The sequence below is a fragment of the Desmodus rotundus genome, chromosome X (assembly GCF_022682495.2).
Source record: "Desmodus rotundus isolate HL8 chromosome X, HLdesRot8A.1, whole genome shotgun sequence".
Classification (NCBI taxonomy): Eukaryota; Metazoa; Chordata; class Mammalia; order Chiroptera; family Phyllostomidae; genus Desmodus; species Desmodus rotundus.
Window position 1 is genome coordinate 9,709,829 of NC_071400.1, and position 21,119 is coordinate 9,730,947.

At 36.8% G+C, this 21,119-nt stretch overlaps 1 long non-coding RNA gene across 3 annotated transcripts in view; it reads right to left on the bottom strand.

Moving 5' to 3' along the window:
- Positions 1-1,043: 1,043 nt before the first annotated feature.
- LOC112300099 (uncharacterized) overlaps positions 1,044-21,119 on the bottom strand; it is a 31,691-nt gene continuing 11,615 nt past the window's right edge. Inside the window, exons 2-7 of one of the 3 annotated variants that reach the window (XR_002974354.3) lie at positions 20,023-20,112; positions 14,825-14,958; positions 12,421-12,629; positions 8,862-8,990; positions 5,929-7,675; positions 1,044-1,371 (exon numbers count right to left, since the gene is read on the bottom strand). This is a non-coding gene — a long non-coding RNA (uncharacterized lncRNA). Of the gene's footprint in view, positions 7,676-8,861; positions 8,991-12,420; positions 12,630-14,824; positions 14,959-20,022; positions 20,113-20,736; positions 20,756-21,119 lie in introns of those variants that run through there. The other 2 variants (XR_006654759.2, XR_002974353.4) reach the window with 2 other exon arrangements.

The window sequence follows — 21,119 nt, forward strand, 5'->3', positions numbered from 1 at the left end:
AGTGATGGTCACCCTATCCTTACCCCACAGGAAATACAAAAGCCGAAAAGTACTATTAAATACTTTATTTGCTAAATATTCCTGCTGCCTTTTTTAAATTGTCATATCTGATCTTTCCTCACTAAATAGAAAACATGGTACTTTTCATTTCTTCTCCATTACAGGATTAGAACAGAATGAGAATTTTGAGGACCAAAGGTACCACAAACCCAAAAATAAGCATAATATTACAAGACTGGAAGTCCACCCAAAGAAATAGAAGCTGTCATGGGTCAGAGGCATGGAGGACACCCAAAAATAACTTAAGAACTCTTTCCTAACCTCTCCACCCACTTTCTTCATGGGCTTTATCCCTGTCCTGCACATACCCTTGCAAAAAAAATGGAAGTAAGTAGCAATGGGAGCCTAGGCCCATTCCCTTTTAGAAGCAACACACCAGGTCATAAGGCAGTTTTATCACATCATTCTAAGCATCTGTAATATCAAGATTTGATTGTAACATGTAAGGCAAGAGTTCTTTGGACACCAGTACTAAAAGCACGTGTACTGGACAATCACTAGGCCCACTACAGCTTAAGTCTTTCTTCCAAAAGCAATACTTGCTAGTATAATCACCAGGAAAGGAACAGAAACTCTTGTCTATAAATACTGCATTAACTCATATGCCTATAAAGTCACCAATCTAAAATTTCGGTATTTAATCACCCAGAATTCTAAGGACACCAATGGTTCTGTCACCAACTGAGGGATTGGGGTTACTCACTTCTTTAATTAGTGATTTCCTTCCTGAATATATCCTACTTACCAAAAACTTACAAATAGTTTTTCATGCCCTATTCACATCTTGCTTTTTCCTTGAAATGTTTTTTGCTTCTCAATTTTATTGGCTTTGTGCTTCTTGGTATTCCTCACCAAAGCAAATGAAGTTAGAAAGAAATGAGACAGCAAATCATTTACCCATGCTGGTGATTAAGGTAGTAAAAAAACCCCAGAAATAACTAGTGTATAATAGAAAATGAGGTAGAACTTATCACATCAAAATACCGAGTTTTCAAAACAGTACATTTTATTTGACATTAGAAAACATACTCCCTAATTTGTCTTAGTTGTGATCACCCATGCTGAGCATGATTTGTGAATTTTCAACAGTCAAAGCTCAGAGATTTTACAATTCACATCAGTTCACCAGTCCAAGTGTTTCTTCCATTTTGGCATATTATTCCCTTTGAGGTAGAAGGACAGAGATGAAGCCAATTCTTACAAAAACAGATTTGTTCACTACTTCATTATGTCACAAAGATCAGATGATGGTATCATGTTCTCTTATTCTTGTTTTATCAGTGGTGGTAGGTAGTCTTAGGATGCCAGCGACTGTGAAAAAAAGGCTTGTAGTTACTTTCTCCTTTGCATTTTCCAATGATGCAGCCCATCCCGACCTAAAAAGGAGTGTTTCTTAACCAATCTAAAACAAAGGTAGGGTGCCCTTAGAAACAGGTTTGACCTTTTCTTTCACTCTTCCTCCTATCCCACCCTCTGTGAGTGACTTAAAAATAGAAAAGGTCAAAGCCCAGTTGGGCGTAGATTTAGGTTTGTGTTTGCCAATTATTTCCAATTCTTATTATTCTTAAATTTTAAGTAATGTAAAAATTGTTAAGGCATTTTCATTCCAACATTATTCTATCATAACAAGTTCTTTCATGAGCAGGGGGTTTTTTCTTATCGCTTAGAATAGTTTAATTAATTATAAGCCAGTTTTGATGCTTATAAGGCAGTATCTAAGGTTTAAGTAGAAAATCTGTTGCAAGAGAAATCATGTCACCATCTCCAATCTTGCTATTTACTATCTGGGGATTGTTCTTCAGAGATCTATTTAGGCAGCATATACTCGTCAGAATGTAAAACACAAAGAATTGAAAATAGACAAAATAGGTAAAGGTAGTGACTTGAGTATGAGCGGTTCCCCAAGGCTGGTACCATTGAGACTGGGGTTTGGGAATTAGTTGTCACCCCTCCTTCTGCCTAGCAGTGGCCAAAGCCATTTTCATAAGACAAGAGAGGAAAAATGAAGTGTCTGTAAGGAGAGTTCCTGCAACTTAAGGAGGAAGCTCCGTGGAAAACCCTGCTTATTGTAGTGGCCAGAGTGAGAGAAGAAACATGGAGTAGGAATTAAACCACACAATGTTATTCAAGGGCTAAGCCATACTCCTAAGAAAACAATCCAAAAGTAAAGTTTTAAAATTTCTCTCGGAAAGCATTCATGTTTTCGTGTTTCTGGGGTCAACTGAGTACAGAGCAAAGGACCTTATATACAATAGGTACTCAAATACACTTGTAGAATGAATGAACAAATGAAAAGTGAATGGAACCTCTATATCTAGTCTCCAAGCCAGTTAAAAAAACAAATGATTTTCATTTAAGATCTTTTTTGATTTGTCTAGCAAATAGAACATTGCCTTGAAATAGACACTTGTTTAATGAGTTTTCATTCCATTCCTTGTTTTTTTATTGCATCTCCAAGACAAAGTGCCTTTTGTACCAGATCTATTTCATTTAGAATCACTTTCTCCAATGTTTGTATTAATGAATAATAAAAAGCTCTCATTCTCACTCTATAAAAGATGCCAACAAAGAGAAGGTGATCTATTTAATCATTCCTTCTCAGTATCTTCCTATCACAGCTGTTCAATGAACTTTTAACTAATGAAAAGACCTGTAGTCATAAAATTTATTCTTGTGTTTCAACCATAAGCAAGTGAGATTAAAGTACATTTTGGTCTTTTGAATCTATTCATTCTCCTCAGCACTTAGGGACAGTACTTTAATCAGAGTGAATAAGTGTTTAAAACATATGGAAAAACTACAAAAATTTTATTGCTCAAAAGGTTTCCTCACTTTAAGCCAAACCAATGAGCAAATACTTAAAAAAAACACTTGTTTCTTCTTAATTCTCATTTTAAACTGTTTATAATAAAAGCACAATCTTAAATTAATGAATTAAAGGACAAACCATGAGCCTTTTTATCAGTCTTCTGGCTTCAACTTAGGCCAATGAGCAAGTGAAGTTGTGACTATCTAGGACTAGAGAACATGTCTTCATTTTATATTAAAAGAACCATGCCTTTTTTTTCTATTTTTTAATCCCCAAGGCAAGTCAATGGCTCTTCCGAACTATACTTACACAACTCATTAAATAAGCATAGTACTTCCCAGAAAACAGGCCCTCAGATATTTACTGAAAAATCAGATGTTTTCATATTTCAGCTATGATCTGTGATCTAAAGACCTTTAGACCAGGCCCATTTCACTTTTTGTGTTCAGGACGTAGAATTATCTAGTCCACATAAAATATGCTCTGTTTGTCAAATGAACCTAAAAGCAAACCTGAGTCATTTATTTTTAATCCTTCAATGTCTCTAAGCAAGGACAGGGTGGATCTAATTCACCTCCATCTTCAGCATTCAACATTTAAAGAAACTGATGGAGAACCAAAACACCTTGCTTTTTTCAGAAAGAATTCCCATCTCTTCACTCAGGCCAACAAGGACTAAGTATCCTTCTGGTCTGGATTGTATTTTTCCACCTAGCCCAACCTTTATTGCATACTGTGTTGCACAATTCTATTTTTCCCATGTTTTCATCATTAAATAAGCCTAGCAGTGGTTAAGTGCCTTTTAGTGTGGATCTTGCACATATTACCTCATTTCCTCTTATGAACATTCCATAAGGATAAAATGATTTTTATATACTAAGGCATATGTAGTTTTGAGCCTCATAGAAAGTAATCAGTCATTATTCATTAAGCCAAGTTAATTCCTTATATCTGTATAGAACACTAGGTTTTCTAAATTTACACACAGGTCTCTGTAACAGGTTCAGTAATAAGGGTAATGAATTTTTGCATTACTAGTTGCTATCTCTGGGGATGAAGAGAGTAAATCATCCTTATTCATTCAGCAGATATTACTTATATATGCACGGCTGTTTAAGACTTATAAATTGCAATAAAAATGGTTCATCTTCAGATCCTCAATGCCTAGCAAAAAGACTGGCACATAATAGATAATTATTATCCAGTCTTGCATTCATCATAAATGTAATCTTTTACATATTATATTCAGAGTATTCAATACTTAACAATACTTCCTCAAATTTTTTTCAACTTTTTTCACAGTATGGTAACTGTGATACAATTTTATAAGTCTAGTACTCAGTAACAAATAAGAAAATCAATAGTTACATTTATATGGTGCTTTAGAGTTCACGAAATGCTAACATGTATTGCCTTTTCCTCAACTGTAGGCACAATGAAATGACAATGTGTGTATCTCTTTAGTGCCTATAACAGTGAGCTCACATAGTAGGCAACTGAGGTTCATTCATTTAACAACTATTGAAACACTCAGTTTGTGTAATTATTTATACTAGCTCTCATAGTGGGTCAAGCACACAATGAGAATTTTGTAGACAATGTTTATCTCACAGTTTTATTCACACAGAAAACATTTAATTTCTTGTGTTTATGTTAACATTTTATAGTTTAGAAGGCTCAATCTCATTCATTACATTTTCCTGTTACATGGGAAAATATACTGGAAATAACTTGACATCACCAGTTAAATCTTGACTGATTAAAATAAGCAGTATCTAATTCCTTACATCTAATAATGCAGAACATAAAGCTCCCCTTATTACTTGAGAGCATTATTTTAGATTTCTCAGAACCCCAAACAATAGCTGGCCCATAAAAGGCTATTAATATTTATTCATTCATAAACATTTAGCCCATTGGTATTTAGTGCTTTAGTTTACAAAGCACTTTAAATGTACTGCTTTTATCTAAAACTTTTAATTTTATATTGAGAATGTGCTTTTTTTTCCCTTTGTTATCCACAGTGCCTACCATGTTATCTGGCACATTATGTCATCACAATAGATTAGTCTCTTGTGTTTGCTGTGTATTTTATAACTTAAAAGCAGTTTCCATGTGTTTTGTTTTCTGCTACCTGGGATACAGTATTTTTACTCAAAATCACCAAAGGAGCAGAAACATCATGGATACGAATATATCAATTTTTCATTTATCAATCACTTAATTCCTAATATCTGCATAGTATTACATACTTTTGACAAAGCACTTTATTCATACTTCTTCTAATTTTTGCATCCAGTGCCTATACAGTAGAATGAATATACTATGTAATCAATATTCATTCGACAACTCTGAAATTTGTTAAGTCTTTAAGCAATGTCATAGTTTAAAAGCATATTCACACATTTTTATTCAGGTCACCTGGATGTGATCATAAATAATCATTAATTCCTCAGTGCCAAGCACAAGGACAGGCTCACACAAGGAAATTAACATTATTCAGCATAGTCCCTGCCATTTACATCAGGGGTAACTATGGCCCACAGGCCAAATCAACTTGGTTCAGAAGCTAAGAATAGTTTTTCCTTTATAAAGGATTGTAAAAGAAAGTGTAGAGACCATACGGCCTGCAAAGACTAAAATATTTAACATCTGACCCTTTACAGAAAGGGTATGATAACCCCTGAAGTACATAATGCTTCACAACTGACAGTGCTCTTTCAAATATTGGCAATGCATGGCTGCCAATACAGTATTAATGAGAACACCTTGCTTTCATATATATTCTCAATCATTTAAATGATCTTCCCTCATGGTAAGAGGGGGGAAAATGAAGGAAAGGATTAAACCTACTAAATACTCCTAAATTCTCTCACCTTTAAGCCTTGAGGTTGGTATTAAACCCAAAGGCAGGGTCAGTGCAGACTACCAAATTATTAGGCCACTACTATGAGCAGGGAGTTCAGGCTGTCTCCTTGGGGCCACACTCTGTTCCAGGCCCACTTATTCTTTTTTTGTAACCATCACTAGGAATCCCAAACCCCAGGAATCCTGCTCACCCAAGCTCAAAGAAGTCAGGTGTTGCAGGCTAGTGCTTCTGAATAGGCCGGCACATCTGTGTATTTCTTCTCTAATTGTTCTCATTGCCCAGAAGCATCTCTTTGCATTTTCTCTACATAGCCTGGCATATTTTCCTCAATAGTCTGATGCTTTCCTCTTCTCATCAGCCTAGAACTTCTGAGGAAAAAGTAAGACTGAAATACAATTTCATCAATGTCTCTCTCAAATGGAGTGAATGTGAAGAGAGATGGAAGTTTAAAAAACACATAAAACTTAATAAATGACTCAAAACTGTGATAAAAACTGGCTTACAATGGCCCCAGCATAATATTTCCAATCTAAAGATAGCTCTTCAAGATAATAACATCAAAAAGAGCATCTCAAAATGAGTTTAAATGGAGATATAAAAACTAGAAAGAGATAATCGAAATGTGCAAGAGTATGGACGATAGGAGTAGAAAAGAGCTGAGGTTTAGGGTTCTCATATTGGGATTTCCTCCGGTCTTGGGCCTTGAGTCTCAGATCTCAGGTCTTCCACGTATCCCTGCTCCTAGGCCTTCAGCCACTCATCCTGCATCTTCAGCCTTCTGTCTGACTGAAGACATGACATATCCAACTCAGTCAGGCTTTCTGTCCAACAAGGGCCATCTTCTGTATGTATGTCATGACTCTTGGGGCTTCTGATGGCCTCGAGCCTGAAGTTTCCATCTATTTTGGGACACCAGTTTGCCATTTTAGTTCACAGGTCTCAAGTCTCAAGCTCACTTGTCATCTACTTTGGGACTTCTATCCATTATGGGCCTTCCATTTTCTGCCCTTAGGTCTTTGGATCCTTGGGCCTTCTATTAATTTTGGATTATTTCACAGGAGAGCCTGGCATCAGGAACAGCTCTGCAATGCTTATTTTGATAGCAGACACTCTGCACCTACTGGGAAGGGGTTAGGACACCCCTTTGTCACAAACATACACAAACATGCACACATAGATATACACACAAATGTTCACAAAAAATGTGCAAGGAAAGACGATTGCAGGATATGAAAGAGGGAGACACAGACTTATGAAGATGCTGAAAAACCTAAAAGTAGGTAGAAGAAGAAAAGCAATAAAACAGGAGAGCAAAGAGAGGAAAGGCATTGAAATGGAAAATCACAAAGAACAAAGAGACACTGAGGCACACAGAGCAGGACAAAAGAGAGAAAATGGGCCAAGAGAAGCGGAAAGGATATGTAGAAGAGAGAAATCCAAGATAAAGAGTAGATACAGCAGAAGGGAGGCCAGAATCAGAAAAAGGTAAAATGCCAAACCAACAAAAGGGGAGATGGTGACGAACAATCACAATTCACAAAGAGGAAAAAAATGAGAGAGGTAGGTAGGACAAGGAATGAGGAAAAAGCACACAGCACGTGACTCAGAGACACAATGGTAAGAACAGTGAAAGAACCAGATCTAGGAAAGTGAAGACAATCAGTAACAAAATGAAAAAATAAGAGACACCTAAGACACGACACAAACAAGTTATGACAAAAAAGAAAATCAGACAAAGATACACAGAGAAGAAACAAGCAAGACGAACATGGAAGTGGATAAGACATACTTCAGAGAGTAAAGACCAAGGACATTCAAGGAAGAAATAGACAAGCAAGGAAATATACACTTAGGAGTGAAAGAGATAAGCCAAGGCAGACATTTAGAAGAAATGGGTAAGAAGTAGAAGAGAAAACATACACTGAGGGGCACAAGAACTATGAGAAACATCACAAAGAGAACAAAAGAAAACCAAAAAGTACATTAATAACTACAATAACCTATTATTGGTAGCAATACTACTTATATCATTATCAATAATAATAATTATAATAACAACCACCCACCAACACAGATGCTCTTCTACTGAAAGACTTTTTTTTACCTTAGAAATTTCTTACATAGAACCAAAACATGCCAACTCTGACTGCTACTAAATGGTAGTAGTTGTCACTCATATTGGTCGAATAAACTTAAGAAACTTCTTGGGTAACCTTTTACTTACCCTGTGCCATGCACCATACTAAGCACTTTACATACAATATTTAACTTAGCCTTCATAAACAGACAAGTGTAATCAGAAACTCTAAATTGTCAAAGGCCATACACTTCATGAGTGGCAAAGGATTTAAACACAGAATATGTGTGCTTCTTTAACATTCTACTACCACTGTTTGTAAGAATTTCCAAGAGCCAAACAAGATGCCACAAATGAGTGATTATTATTATAAAGGGCTCTTAGAGAGTTCCTAGTCAATGCCCTCATTTTATATCTTCACCATTCCCCACATATTTAAGAAACTGGCTTGATTCTTGCACCCTTAACAATTATAACACTGGCTTTTCCTGTAACACTAAATGTTAACTACAAGATAGGTTTTCTCACGGGGAGATAAAAAAAGAGCCACCCTTTCAGCAAAAAAACAAAAACCTTTCTGTTTTAAGTCTCTATATGTTAGTCCTCTAAGAGTGGCAAAGAATTCATGCAGTTAAGATAAATAATAGATAAGGTGAGACTAACCTTGACGCAATTGGTAGTGACTAATATCTTTGAGTTGCTTCAGTAAACCCAGTTGGTAGTAAAGGGATACCTCGTTTTATTGCACTTGGCTTTATTGTGCTTCACAGAGGTTGCATTTTTTTTCTATACAAACTAAAAGCAACATCCTCTACCAACAAAAAGCTTACAGTTCACTTTATTGTGATACTCACTTTATTGCAGTGGTGTGAAACCAAATTGCATTATCTCCAAGGTATGCCTGCATGGGTTATTGGTCATCCTCACATCTAACATTCAGGACCCTCCTCTACATTAGACTGCCATACCCTATCTCAAAAAATCCTCCAAAAAACAGTTATTAGTTCTAAAGTAATCCTCACGAGATTACAACACCAACAACTTACTTCATTCTGCTGTTCCCAAATGCTAGAGTGTCAGGCATGTTGATCTTCCTTTGGTGTGTTCAAATTTCTTGCCCTCTGCATTGCTTTTGAGAAAGATAATTTGGTAGATATGAAGGAAACAATCAGGAGCTACAAAAAATGAGAGGGAAACTATATAAATGCCATAAAAATATTGAGTACTTGTTAAAGTTATGGGAAGATTCAAATTAATGAGTTATAGAAACTGTCTTTACAGAACTTAGAAATGTATAAAGTCCAAGCTTTTAGGTCTATAGAGATAAAATTAATATAATTTCCTCATTCAATAGAATGAGAAAATATGGCATAAATAGGAAAATGTCTTGCATAAAAACATTTGGTCAGACACTAGAAATACCACCATTAACCACAGCCTTATTTCTTTAGTTGAATACTAACCTGTACAAAGCCTTTACAATCAGGACATTTTTTTTTTAATTAAAAAAAAAAACATTTAAATTATCATTTATTGATTATGCTATTACAGTTGTCCCAATTTTTCCTTCTTTGCCCCCCTCCATACAGCCCACCCACTCCCTCAGGCAATCCCCACACCATTGTTCATGTCCATGGGTCATTCATACATGTTCTTTGGTTATCCCACTTCCTACATGGTACTTTACATCCCCATGACCATTCTGTAACTACTTATTTGTACTTGTTAATCCCTTCACCTTTTTCACCCAGCTTCCTGACCACTCTCCCATTTGGCAAACATCAAAATGTTCTCTGTATCTGTAATTTTGTTTCTGTTCTGCTTATTTGTTTGTTTTTTAAATTCAATTGTTGATATATATTTATTGCTATTATATTGTTCATATTTTTGATCTTCTTAAAACCCTTTAACATTTCATGTAATACTGGTTTGGTGGTGCTGAACTCCTTTAACTTTTTCTTGTCTTGGAAACTCTTTATCTGCCTTCAATTCTAAATGATAACTTTTCTGGGTAGAGTAATCTTGATTGCAGGTCCTTGCTTTTTCATCACTTTGAGTATTTCTTGCCAATCCTTTCTAGCCTGAAAAGTTTCTTTAGAGAAATCAGCTGACAGACTTATGGGGGCTCCTTTATAAGTAATGCACTGCTTTTCTCTTGCTGCTTTTAAGATTCTCTCTTTGTCTTTAACCTTTGGCATTTTAATTATGCTGTGCCTTGGAGTGAGCTTCTTTGGGTTCCTTTTGTTCAGGACTCTCTGAGCTTCCTGGGCTTGTATGTTTATTTCCTTCAATATGTTAGGGAAATTTTCTGTCATTACTGTTTCAATTAAGTTTCCAATTCCTTTCTCTCTTCGCCTTCTGGCACCCCTATGATATGAATGTTGGTCTGCTTGAAGTTGTTCCAGAGGCTCCTTACACTTTCTTCTTCATTTTTTTTTTTTTTTGTATTCTTTTTTCTTCTTGCTGTTCTGATTGGGGTTTTTTTTTGCTTCCTTATATACCAAATCACTGATTTGATTCTCAGCTTCATCTACTCTTCTGTCGATTCCCTATAAATTGTTCTTCATTTCAATTAGTGTATCCTTCATTTGTCTGATTCATTTTTTTGGTTTCCATGTCCTTTTTCATGCTGTTGAAGTTCTCTTTCAGTTTATCTACTCTTCCCCGAAGTTCATGGAGCATCATCCTTATAACCAGCGTTTTGAACTTTGCATCTGATAGATTGCTTATCTCCATTTTGATTAGTTCTTTTTTTGGAGTTTTGATCTGTTCTTTCATTTGGGCCATGTTTCTTTGTCTCCTCATTTTGGCAGCCTCCCTGTGTTTATTTCTATGTATTAGACAGAGCTGCTATGTCTCCCAGGCTTGGTAGAGTGGTTAATGTAGTAGGTGTCCTGTAGAGTCCACTGCCACAGCCTCCCTCCTTTATTACCCAAGCTGGGCACTCAGGATGCACCCACCAGGTGGGCTGTGTACACCCTCCTATTGCAGTTGAGCCTCAATTGCTGTTGTCACGTCCAAGGTCAGCCACCAACTGTGTTTCATCTGGGGTCACACGGCATAAGCTACAAAGTGATCTGCAGATGGCTGTTACTTGTACTAGGCTTAGAGGTGCCCAGGAGTTGCCAAGCGATGAATCAAGGCCAGTGGCTGGTAGTGCCGAACCTGGGGTTACTCAGTGAGTGGTACGGTGTTCACTGAAGCCAGATGCTCCTTGTCTGGAAGAATTTAGGAAAATCTGAAACATGGGCAGAGACAAGCCATTTGTATGGAAAAAGCCACTGGCAACAGCTTGGGTGGGCCTGAACGCTGGATGGGACAGGGCCTCAGGGAATCATCTTGGTGGGGTAAACAGTATGAGCCAGGTTGATGGAGACTCAGACGTGGCACCCACCTCCCAGCTCTGTGCAGGGAGGGCTCAGAAAAGGAACAGTGGCCTCTAATAGCACTTCTGTCTGGGAAAACGCTGCCTCCCAGCTGTTGCCCTGATGCCAGAAAATTCTGTTCCTCCTCATATGTCTCTGATGCCTTTCAATCTGCTGCCCCAGCACTGGAACTCAGTGGAAATATGTCTAAATAAGTCTGTGTATCAGCCAAAAGTTATGGAGACTTATCTTCCTGGCACTGGAACCCTGGATTGAGGAGGTTAGCGTGGGGCTTTGATCCCTTGCTCCTGAGATATCCCTCCTGATTTTTATCTGCTACATATGGATGTGGGACCAGCTGTTCAGCGTCTCCGCCCCTCCTACCAATCTCAATGTGACTTCTTCTTTAATTCCATAGTTGGTTTCTCCTTTAATTCTATAATTGTAGAACTTCCATTCAGCTTGATTTCAGATGGTTCTGAATGATGGTTATTCCATAGCTTAGTTGTAATTTTGATGTGGTTGTGTGAGGAGGTGAGTCATGTTTACCTACACAGCCATCTTGACCAGAAGACCTACAATCAGGATTTAGTACACTGAATAGTTACTTCCATCTCTCAACCTGCAGCCCCCTCATCAGCCTCTCACTTCACTGACCTAGAGTATTCAGGGTTCTGGTTCGTTAGATCTGCCCAACAATAGATAACTTTGTGCAATTTCTGGTCAGGTTCTTATTTGTAGTTCTGAAGCTTCCATCAGTCAAACACAAAATAAAAAGACACAACTCTTTATTTATCTTCTCAAACAGTTTCTTTTGTGTTTTATACAATAGACATCCCAAAGCGTCCTGAAGTATGTGAATGATTTCCAAACTTCCACAAAAAGGCCTCAGGGGAACTTTGAGGACTACAGGGTCCAGAATGATTAAGTGCCTATGATCAATATTGCAGATATAGCAGCTGTTGTCCATGTTCTCCTAAAAGAGCAATTTAGATGTAAGCCTATATAACATACTATAGTCCTAGTCTAAACACCTTAAGTCTTGCAGCCTGCTACTGTCTTCACATTATTTTCACCCATTGCATACACAGTCGCTTCCCAGGTTAGTTAGGAAGCTGTTTTTACCAAAGCAGACACAGTTGATAATGATAAAAACAATCTCAGTGGAAAGCTAAAAGCAATGTATACTGAAAAATTTAAGACAGTATCTTTATTCTGTTTTTGGAGACAGCTTACTCACCTCTAACGTGCCAAGGATATCTTGAGACTTCACCTTCCTATCTGAGCACAAGAATGAATCTTGGTAGAAACTCCTGGCCTAGGATTGTTGCCCAGTGGTAGTGAGCTTTTCCCTTGGAGGATCCTCATGCCCCATCTCCACCTAGGGATCGTCAAAGGGAATGGGTCACTAACACTGTAAAGCAACAAGCCTATTCTTCTGAGGAAGATCTGGAGAAGAGATAAAAGAAAAATAAATTACTTCAATGCAGTATACTACAAAAGTCTGTCTCAAACAGCAACTGGTGGCTAAGTTAAATGATGTGTACCCTTTTTTTCATATGGATTGAGGGATAAAGATTGAGAACTGTGGAGAGTTCAATATTCTAGATACCAGCCTTAAAAAAACCTACAAATTTTTCTACTCATTCCAGCTCCATTCCTTGAATTTCTCTTCACCTCAAAGAGAAAATTAGAGCTGAATAATTACTAAAATTCCCCTACTGTGCTTTATTCTCCAGTCTCTACTAATGAGCAATCTTCTATAGTGTGAATTATTTATGTTCTGGTGTTCTCACCATAAAATATAGCAATGGGTCAAGAAATTAAGGGGTTAAAAATAATAGAAGGGAAAGCTAAAGATTTCTTAACCAAAAGAGCTATCAAGCTACTTAGAAAAGCTCCAGTATGGTCTGATCCTACTGAGTTCTATAAGAACTCTTCTTCACATTGCCTCAGGTTTCTTTTATAAAGCACTGTTTTAATGACAGAGCAATCTACCACAAAGTGTCTCTTTCAGCTAGTTTTGTAGCATTCCCTGATTTTAATTCATATGTTAAGTAGTGATATGCTGGAGCACTGCCATGGTAAACAATGGTTTTCTACTCAATCCGCATGGTATATTTCTTGAAGAATTTTCATAGATGGGACACTACCATATTCAAATTGAGAATAGTTACAATGAGTTAATATGGCAGCTAAGCAAATCTATGCAAAAGGAAAAACAAAATATAGAAGGTTAGGAATCCAGTAAACAGCTTAACACAGGCCTTTGGGTATCTGTTATTTTACCTTTTAGCAATTTAATGACTTTTCAAACTAACAAACCTTCAACTTCATAAGATAATAAAGGAACAACAGTGACAATAGAATTAAGCCTGCCAAAACAGGACTATGACACAAATCAAGTTGGTACTACTAATCAACAAATCCTCAGCACTGACTACCAGTATGCCAAAGGGAAGTAGAAATAATTGTCAAGGACTGTTAATCAGAAGGCATAGGTTTGTTCTCTCTCCTAAGTACCTACAAGATTTGAAAGTAAGTAATTTATTGGTTTTTTATCTCTAATTCTTCATTTATGAAATGGGGATCAAGTATGCTTGCCCTTATAGACCTCACTGGAACCTAGCTCTGAAAGATAAATGAAATAATAAGCCAAATTCATTCTGGAAAGTTAAAATGCACATATATATGGGGAAAAGAACCCTATAAGAATCGATGAAAAGTGGCTCTTGTTCTGTTTTTAAAGAGACCTACAGGACGTTAAAGTACTTAATGCCAAAGACAGAATTCCCACAACAAAACAAACTCCCCAGTATTTGGCTATTGTAAATTGTGCTGCTATGAACATTGGGGTGCACAGATTCTTTTGGATTGGTGTTTCAGTGTTCTTAGGGTATAATCCCAGCAGCGGAATTACTGGGTCAAAGGGCAGTTCCATTTTTAGTTTTCTGAGGAAATTCCATATTGTTTTCCACAGTGGCCTCACCAGTCTGCATTCCCACCAACAGTGCACGAGGGTTCCCTTTTCTCCACATCCTCTCCAACATTTGTTTGTGGATTTGTTTATGTTGGCCATTCTGACTGGTGTCAATAGCCAAATACTGGAAGCAACCGAAGTGCCCATCAGCAAACGAGTGGATCCAAAAACTATGGTATATTTACACAATGGAATTCTACGCAGCAGAGAGAAAGAAGGAGCTTATACCCTTTGCAACAGCATGGATGAAACTGGAGAGCATTATGCTAAGTGAAATAAGCCAGGAAGTGAGGGACAAATACCATATGATCTCACCTTTAACTGGAACATAAGCAATAGAAGGAAAAAGCAAACAAAATATAACCAGAGACATTGAAGTTAAGAACAATGTAACAATAGCAAGGGCGGGGGTGGGGGGTGGGGGCGGGGACAGTGGGTAGAGGGGATTACAGGAACTACTATAAAGAACACATGAACAAATCCAAGGGGGAGGGTGGAGAGGGGGGAGGGAAGTGGGTTCACCTGGGGTGGGGTGAAGGGATGGGGGAAAAGGCATACAACTGTAATTAAATAACAATAAATAAATTAAAAAAAAAAAAAAAAAGAAAAGCAAAAACTGGAAGAAAAAAAAAAAAAAAAAAAAAAAACAAACTCCCCAAACTACCTTTTTCTCCAGGTGGCCTACAAGGCACCTTTAGATTAGATGGAGCTTATCCAGATTCTCAGAAGAAAGATCTGCTGAATATAGAGCTTCTTCGAACTGCTTGGATTCCTCAGGTCTTACATGCTCATAATGTCCTTGAGGAGAAACACAAGGTTCAGTAGGATAGGATATCAAAACTATTGAGAAAACCTCAACAACAACAACAAAAACAAAAACTAGGAAGCATTAACCTGAATCATAAGATATAAGTGTGTCCTGTCTCTCATTTCTAGCCTGTACAGTCTCCCTAAAGTCCTATGATGGCAAGCATTGGCAGTATCACAGAAGGTTAGGCAAGTGTATAAGAAAAGAACTAAATAAAAATATGGATCAAACCAATACCCATGTTAAGGGCTCACTAAATTTGTGGCCTAAAGGTCAAGGTAGCAGAGCAATTGCTACTACTTCCTGGAGTTACAATTGCCTTGACCATTTTTAATATTTGGTGAGCTGCCTTTTCTATAGTATAGGAGCTCACTGAAGCAAATCTAAGCCAGGTTTGCAATCTTGAAAGCACTTTGCATGGTATGGTATGGTATGGTATGGTATGGTATGGAAAGAACCACATATGGATTACAGACTTCTGATCAGGAATTACCATATTATTTATAAGGGCCTTTATGTCAACGGTTATGTCAACATCAAAAACAATCTCATAGTAGTGTGTGAAAGATCACTTACTCAACTCTAGATTCTCTAGATAATGTCCAATAAAGCTAAACTGGTATTCTATGATTTTCTCAATATAAGCAGAACATGTTAAAATTCTCTCAGCAAATCTTTCCCCATCCTTATTTAACCCAAGATTAGATACTTCATCCCCAAATACAGGCTTCCAGTTAAACTTTATACATACTTACTGTGCTCCCTCCTGAAACCCCAGGAGTGATGATAAATGGACACTATGTGAAAGCAAAATTTCCCAAAGAACTTTTAAATGGATCCAAGCTCAAATTCATTTATACACTGTCTACTTAAGGAACCTAAAAGGAAACAACTTTTCTCATCTCCCAAAATCTTCTGAGCTACTCTAAACCATATTTATTGAGTATGGCTGTTTTAGCATCAAAAGCTTATAGTTTTCTATGCTATTATAGTGATGACATATACAAGAAGCATTCCCTTTCTCTTAAAGGGAATCTAAGGCTGGAGAAAGTAGTTGCATTTTGGATTTAGTACAGAATCATGCATTTCATTAGGGTTCAATATTCATTGACAAGAATTTTTAGATTCTTGATCCATTATCTGTTAGCCCAATAAAATGTCGAGGTACTTTAGACATAAAAAATAAGTGACATAGGCAGCCACCTGGTTCAAATACTCCAACACTAGACAAATCACAGAATTATCACCATTAGAAAGAATATTATTGATCATGTATTCCAGTGCTTTTCCATTCTCCACATAAAGAAACTGGAAGGGCAGTAGATGAGACACCCTCAATGTTATACAACTAATGGGTGGTAGAGTGATAGGTAAACCCAGGTCTTCTCTCAATTCAAAGGTATTTTCACTCTGGAGTCTGGGCAAGTGTTCTCAGAGATACAGATTCCTACAAAACTTTCACTATGTTTATTTCACAATAAGTATATCATGAATCAGATAGATGACTGCCTCATAATGGAGGACTGCACTACCAGATTGCTGGCAAATGGAACTAATTTTGTTGCCTGGAGCATAAAGAAAATAACAGAGGAAAACAATGTGTTTTGTGCTTAATAAAAGACAAATACTATTGTTATGTGCTATAATAATAAGATTTTGCAGCAGCTTGATAAAAGCGATTTGGTTAAGTGCATTATCACAGCATGTAACAGTGGAAACATGCTATGCTGCAAAGGAGCAACACCATAAGAGTAGTACTATTTTTACATTTTAATAGCAATTCATTCACTACTATTCTGTAACTTGCTGTGTTTTATAGTTTTATTATAGACATAAGCAAAAAAAGTTCTTATTTTTTTCATACCCTTTAACTTAGAAATTACTTCCATGAACTTAAAGTATGCATATGAATTTTCTTAAAAGTTTAATCAAATATAACAAAAATTATTAATTGTAGAATCTAAGTAATCACAATCAACATCAACAGTGGTATGTCATGTTTTATGTTGATGGTATAAACTCCTAAGAAATAGTAGTGGCAGTTTATTTCTGTGGTCTTCCTCCCCAAAATTCACAAACCCAGTCTAGTCATTAGAAGAACATCAGACAAGTCTCAACAGAAGGACACTATAGAATACTTGACCATTAGTCCTCAAACCTGTAGGAGCCCAAGAAGGATATGACTAATAAATACAATGTGGTATTCTGATGAAATCCTGGAACATCAAAAAGGCATTCGGGGAAAATAGAGGAAATGTGAATGAAGTATGGGATTTCCCTAATAATGTTTCAATATTGCTTACTAATTATGACAAACAAACCATAGTACTGGAAGATGTTGATAGAGTAAATTGGGTATGAGGTATACAGGACCTCTCTGTAATAGCTTTAGAATTATTCTATAAAACTCTATAGCTGTTCTAAAATAAATTTTGGGGTTTTTCTTAACTCTACCAACCAGATGCTGAAGGCTCATAAAATGCAGTTTTTAAAAAGCAAGCAAAATGGAATTTCATTTTGTACAATCATTGTTTGCAAATCTGGCCAATAGACTTGTTTTAAAGTTGAAATACATAAGGCCCATTCAATTACCCATAATATCAAAACATTATTTTAAAAGACATTAGCAATTAAGTTTTCCTATTATTATTCTTCAACAGATTTCTTGAAAAGACTTAGTCAATCCATTATTTTTAAAAAGGTAGTGCATTAATAGCTAGTTTTCAATCAAAGGTGATATGTAAGGCTGGAAAATTTTAATGATATACAGATCACAGAGAAATTGCACACCAACACTGCACAATGGCAGTCATAATAACAAATATAGCATAAAATACAGTTTTCAAAGTTTCAATGCCAAAAATTTTCAAAGCTGTGGATTAAAGTAAGCTACCCATTTTATGAAACTCATAATATACAGTGATCTGCCAGCCATATCCTTATTTTATTAAAAGCATGTCTTAGTTTATGCAATAAGAGGGTATTACTTCAGTCTGCTTCATAGCCTCAAATATTTCTGGACAAACCAACAGAATAGCATTCTAGTTGGTCAAACAAAATACTTTAAGCCTACACGTCATCTAAGAAATCTAGCACTACCCTTGGCTGGTGTGGCTCAGTAGATTCAGCGCCAGCCTGTGAACCAAAGGGATGCTGGTTCGATTACCAGTAAGGGTACATGCCTAGGTTGTAAGCCAGGTCCCCAGTAGGGGGAGCACGAGAGGCAACCACACATTGACATTTCTTTCCCTCTATTTCTCTCTCCCTTCCCCTCTCTAAAAATAAATAAATAAAATCTTCAAGAAAAAGAAATCTAGCACTGGTCAAATTTAAATTTTGCTTCAATTTCACATGCTAACTTTTTGAAGAAATCAAAAGGTCATTTCCAAAGTAGGCATCAAAACAGTGAAGAGTTCTTTATTGAACTCAATTGTATAAGATGCACAAGGAACCTAACTAACATTCTATGTCTCAGTGCTCTAATTTGGAGTGCGGTCTAGGAAGAGTGATCAAGTAAAACATAAATTACCAATAAAAATATAGCTAATTGGTCATGGCTGGGTGGCTCAGTTGGTTGGAGCATCATCCCATGCACCAAAAGGTTGTGTGTTGGAAGCGAGTACAGGAAGCAACCAACTGATGTGTTTCTCTCTCTCTCTCTCTCTCAATGGCACTAATACAATGATATCTACAGTACATGGCCATTGAAGTTTAATTTGCTAATTCAGCAGGTTAGCTAAGTCTCAAATACTTGAGATCCAACTTGAGTTGGATTTGGAAGCAAACCACTGTTAAGTGCTACTCGTCTGTAGTCAAGAATATGCTAGTGGGAAACTAAAGTTTTCTTCCAATTCAGTTTGTAATACTTGAGGCAGAGGAAGGCATCACCTCTGTGTAACCATACATGGCAGTACTCTTTGCCATCCAAGAATACAAGGTTTGGGAAAACAGCTTAGTTCAAATAACAGTTTACTCATCTTAAAGCCAGTAAAATATTTTCCAGAATGCCTTCAGAAGTAAGAATCTTAGCAGCCACCACAGATCAACATTTAATTATTTTACTTCAACTCACAAACTACCATCCAGATGTACATTTGAAAACCAGGGCCCAGATACCCTGAAAAGAAATTATGTTTAATCAAGGAGATGGTTAGAGAAATAACTCACAGAACGATAGGTGGAAAAGCTAAAGGGGAATATGGGAAAAGATGCATAAAATTGGGGTCAGGAAACTTCCTCCAATCCTATACATTAAGGTTCTATAAGGAGGAAAGTCAGGAGAAAAAAATCAGAATAACCATTTAGAGAAATGGCCAGAGAATTTTAAGTGCTTTCTTTTTTGACCCTTTGAAAATTTTGCAAATAACAAAAATATCATTTTCAGGGGTTGAGGGATTCAAACTCAAATCCCTGTCTTAATTCATCGGTAGTCCTTAGACACTAAGATTGGCATAGATGGTGATTTGATCCAAGGTTAGAGACAGGACCAAAGCTTAACTGTTCTTATTCCCAGTTCACAGCTTTTTAAAAATAATTTTACCACCATCTCACTTCTTCTGCCCCCAAACCCATGAAAAATAGCAATCCACCTCACATAGGAAAGCATGTGCTTCATTAAAATGCACTTGCAAGAAGTAATAATGGAGTAGTGCCTGTAAGCCTTCAGCTCACACATTCCCTGAACCTACTGACCAAGATACTCCCTAGGAACACCTTACATTTTCCCCTTGGCCATCACTTGGCTCAGTAAGAGTGTTTCCATCCACCATTCTTTCTGTATATACCACAGAACCTCCCAAAGTTTTTATGGTACTCATCAAATTGCCCAATCCCATGATTTGCTCATTTCTGCATCCTCCATGAGATAGCAAATTCTTTCACTTGAATCACGTCTGGTATTGCTATTTATTCCAGTACCTGGACCAATAACTCTTTGCTGAGTTAACAAAAGTTATCTCGATTTTGAAGATGCCAACATTTCCAGAGCATCTGTTTTTACACCTGCTAGAGATTTTATTTTGAGCAAGGAATTGAAATACAACTCCAAAATTCACCTTTGGATGCTTTCTAGTGCAGGCTTCAATCCACCTAAAATTGACTCATGCTTCCCGAGTAGGGGTTCAGAACTGGCTCCGAATTCATCCCTTTAAAACAAGTTCCAATAAATAGTTAGAGTTGTATGTTAACAATGAATGACAATTTGATTAATAGCAATGAAAGATCTCATGAGTATAGACCAGTGTTTCTCAAATTGGGGTGATGAGAACCTTGGAGGTTTGTGGATATATTTTCATGGTCCCCAAGTTCTATGTAAATTATATAAAACATTACATATATCTTATATATATATATATATATATCTTTCACAAAGATATACTGAAATTGGGAAACATGTTTATATTTCAAATAACTTTCTTAAGTCGATGGTCCTCGAAACACATGTTCTTTAGGATCTCAAAGAATTTCGTTCATGTGTAAAAAGTGTTTCATTTTGACAAATTACTTCAGTTTGAGAAACAACGGCACAGACCATGTTTCTAAGAAGGCTCAGGACCATTTGTATATTACCCAGTCAGTCAGACAAATGTCATTAGGCATTTGGTGAGGATGGGTGGGGGTGACACAAGCTGTGAGGAAGTATGGATATGAAGTAAAAGAGGCAGTAAGAGAAGCCCAGCTAATTATTGTGCTTCTCGTTCCTTGTAGGGATGATGCACTGATATACACAAAAATGTTTCAAATTTGATATTCATATTTTTTAGTTGTACCTTTGCTTTTTATCAGGGAGGCTAAGCTTTTTTGCTTGCCAAGGTACCTGTTGAAAAAGGCGAAGGGGAAAAGGGTATATTAACTTAATACAGAAGGCAAGGTCATGGTTTTCTTATAAAACTTATATTTCTCCACTGCCCTTTTGTCAAACAGGTTCCACAAATATCTCAGACTCTCATTTGTTCTTGGGCAGAGATAGAATAAAAATGTACAAAGAGGCAATGTATCAGATTTATATCCCAAATCCACAAACCCTAAAAAGCTCAAGCTTATAATGAGATTTAACAATCAACAATTTGCCAGCCATGGCATATAGCCAAACACAATGACTAGGCCTTATCTCTTTAATCGATTTCCATGCCTCCAAAAGAGGTAAAAAACA